The sequence below is a fragment of the Salmo salar genome, chromosome ssa26, assembly GCF_905237065.1.
Source record: "Salmo salar chromosome ssa26, Ssal_v3.1, whole genome shotgun sequence".
Classification (NCBI taxonomy): domain Eukaryota; kingdom Metazoa; phylum Chordata; class Actinopteri; order Salmoniformes; family Salmonidae; genus Salmo; species Salmo salar.
In genome coordinates, this window is record NC_059467.1 from 53,036,180 (window position 1) to 53,040,552 (window position 4,373).

Here is a 4,373-nt window from a genome sequence, read left to right on the forward strand (position 1 = left end):
GGAGGTGCTGCAGGAAGCCTAGTGGTTAGAGCGTTGGACTAGTAACCGAAAGGTTGCAAGATCGAATCCCCGAGCTGACGAGGTAAAATACCTGTCTTTCAGTTAACCCACAGTTCCTAAGCCGTCATTGAAAATACGAATTTGTTCTTATTAACTGACTTGCCTCGTTACAGTATATATTTTAAAAAAAAAGACATTGAAGATACTGTATGATTTGATCCAGGGTTTTCAGAGTAACACTGTGAACTCCTGGTTCTCTTGGTGTGAATCAATGTAAATAAAGCTGTGGTTTGCATCTCAGACCGTTGTCTCAGTCAGTCAGGAGATCTTCTGACCACGTGAAGAACTGGCGTGCCCTGGGAGGGTTTCCTCCCCTCTAACACATAACAACAGGAAGCAGTAAAAGTCATCAGAAAGGCTGTCATGGTCTTGACGTTGGCGTGACTGACTAACGGCTGCCATGACAACACAGTTCTCTCTCCGATACACGTCCCTCTCTACAGGGAAACGACAACACCCACTATGATCCCTGAATACACAGTACATAACTACAACCCTTTACACACAGTACATAACTACAGTCCTTTACACACAGTACATAACTACAACCCTTTATACACAGTACATAACTACAGCCCTTTACACACAGTACATAACTACAGTCCTTTACACACAGTACATAACTACAGCCCTTTACACACAGTACATAACTACAGTCCTTTACACACAGTACATAACTACAACCCTTTATACACAGTACATAACTACAGTCCTTTACACACAGTACATAACTACAACCCTTTACACACAGTACATAACTACAGTCCTTTACACACAGTACATAACTACAACCCTTTATACACAGTACATAACTACAGTCCTTTACACACAGTACATAACTACAACCCTTTATACACAGTACATAACTACAACCCTTTATACACAGTACATAACTACATTCCTTTACACACAGTACATAACTACAGTCCTTTACACACAGTACATAACTACAGTCCTTTATACACAGTACATAACTACAACCCTTTATACACAGTACATAACTACAACCCTTTATACACAGTACATAACTACAGTCCTTTACACACAGTACATAACTACAGTCCTTTATACACAGTACATAACTACAACCCTTTATACACAGTACTTAACTAAAATCCTTTATACACAGTACATAACTACAACCCTTTACACACAGTACATAACTACAGTCCTTTACACACAGTACATAACTACAACCCTTTATACACAGTACATAACTACAGTCCTTTACACACAGTACATAACTACAACCCTTTATACACAGTACATAACTACAGTCCGTTACACACAGTACATAACTACAACCCTTTATACACAGTACATAACTACAGTCCTTTACACACAGTACATAACTACAACCCTTTATACACAGTACATAACTACAACCCTTTATACACAGTACATAACTACATTCCTTTACACACAGTACATAACTACAGTCCTTTACACACAGTACATAACTACAGTCCTTTATACACAGTACATAACTACAACCCTTTATACACAGTACTTAACTAAAATCCTTTATACACAGTACATAACTACAACCCTTTACACACAGTACATAACTACAGTCCTTTACACACAGTACATAACTACAACCCTTTATACACAGTACATAACTACAGTCCTTTACACACAGTACATAACTACAACCCTTTATACACAGTACATAACTACAGTCCGTTACACACAGTACATAATTACAACCCTTTATACACAGTACATAACTACAGTCCTTTACACACAGTACATAACTACAACCCTTTATACACAGTACATAACTACAACCCTTTATACACAGTACATAACTACAACCCTTTATACACAGTACATAACTACAGTCCTTTATACACAGTACTTAACTATAACCCTTAATACACAGTACATAACTACAACCCTTTATACACAGTACATAACTACAATCCTTTATACACAGTACATAACTACAATCCTTTATACACAGTACTTAACTACAACCCTTTATACACAGTACATAACTACAACCCTTTATACACAGTACATAACTACAGTCCTTTACACACAGTACATAACTACAACCCTTTATACACAGTACATAACTACAGTCCTTTACACACAGTACATAACTACAACCCTTTATACACAGTACATAACTACAACCCTTTATACACAGTACATAACTACAGTCCTTTACACACAGTACATAACTACAACCCTTTATACACAGTACATAACTACAACCCTTTATACACAGTACATAACTACAACCCTTTATACACAGTACATAACTACAGTCCTTTACACACAGTAAATAACTACAGTCCTTTACACACAGTACATAACTACAGTCCTTTATACACAGTACATAACTACAACCCTTTATACACTGTACTTAACTACAATCCTTTATACACAGTACATAACTACAACCCTTTACACACAGTACATAACTACAGTCCTTTACACACAGTACATAACTACAACCCTTTATACACAGTACATAACTACAGTCCTTTACACACAGTACATAACTACAACCCTTTATACACAGTACATAACTACAACCCTTTATACACAGTACATAACTACAACCCTTTATACACAGTACATAACTACAGTCCTTTACACACAGTACATAACTACAGTCCTTTACACACAGTACATAACTACAGTCCTTTATACACAGTACATAACTACAACCCTTTATACACAGTACTTAACTACAATCCTTTATACACAGTACATAACTACAACCCTTTACACACAGTACATAACTACAGTCCTTTACACACAGTACATAACTACAGTCCTTTACACACAGTACATAACTACAACCCTTCATAAACAGTACATAACTACAACACTTAATACACAGTGCTCCAGGGGTCTTAGTGACTGTTCCAGGGGTCTTAGTGACTCTGCTCCAGGGGTCATAGTGACTCTGTTCCAGGGGTCTTAGTGACTCTACTCCAGGGGTCCCAGTGACTCTACTCCAGGGGTCTTAGTGACTTAGTGACTCTGTTCCAGGGGTCTTAGTGACTCTACTCCAGGGGTCTTAGTGACTTAGTGACTCTGTTCCAGGGGTCTTAGTGACTCTGCTCCAGGGGTCTTAGTGACTCTACTCCAGGGGTCTTAGTGACTCTGCTCCAGGGGTCTTAGTGACTCTGTTCCATGGGGTTGAGGCTGAGGCTGGGGTTGATGCTGGGGTTGAGCCTGGGGTTGAGGCTGGGGTTGAGGCTGAGGATGAGGTTGAGGCTGATGCGGGGGTTGATGCTGGGGTTGAGGCTGGGGTTGAGGCTGGGGTTGAGGCTGAGGATGAGGTTGAGGCTGAGGATGGGGTTGAGGCTGGGGTTGATGCTGGGGTTGAGGCTGGGGCTGAGGCTGGGGTTGAGGCTGAGGCTGGGGTTGAGGCTGAGGATGGGGTTGAGGCTGAGGATGAGATTGATGCTGGGGTTGAGACTGGGGTTGAGGCTGGGGTTGAGGCTGAGGATGGGGTTGAGGAATGGGGTTGAGGCTGAGGCTGGGGTTGAGGCTGAGGATGGGGATGAGGCTGAGGATGAGGTTGATTCTGGGGTTGAGACTGGGGTTGAGGCTGGGGTTGAGGCTGAGGATGGGGTTGAGGCTGAGGATGGGATTGAGGCTGAGGATGGGGTTGAGGTTGGGGATGGGGTTGAGGTTGGGGTTGATGCTGGGGCTGAGGCTGGGGTTGAGGCTGAGGCTGAGGCTGGGGTTGAGACTGGGGTTGAGGCTGGGGTTGAGGCTGAGGATGGGGTTGAGGCTGAGGATGGGATTGAGGCTGAGGATGGGGTTGAGGCTGAGGAATGGGATTGAGGCTGAGGATGGGGTTGAGGTTGGGGATGGGGATGAGGCTGGGGTTGATGCTGGGGCTGAGGCTGGGGATGAGGCTGGGGTTGATGCTGGGGCTGAGGCCGGGTCTGGGAAATAAAGCACAGAAAGCAGAGCTACGAAGGAATGACTAGCCGGCACATGGTCCCTGGGACGATGTAGACCTCCAGACCAAATATAGACCAGCCGGCCAGTCGACCAGCCAGCCGGATACTCAGTCAGTCAGTCAGTCAGTCAGCCAGTCAACCAGCTAGCCGGATACTCAGTCAGTCAGTCAGTCAGCCAGTCAACCAGCCAGCCGGATACTCAATCAGTCAGTCAGTCAGTCAGCCAGTCAACCAGCCAGCCGGATACTCAATCAGTCAGTCAGTCAGTCAGCCAGTCAACCAGCCAGCCGGATACTCAATCAGTCAGTCAGTCAGTCAGCCAGTCAGTCAGTCAGAAGACCTGTTATCCTGGCAGCCTGTTCTGTGTTCCAGCCTACG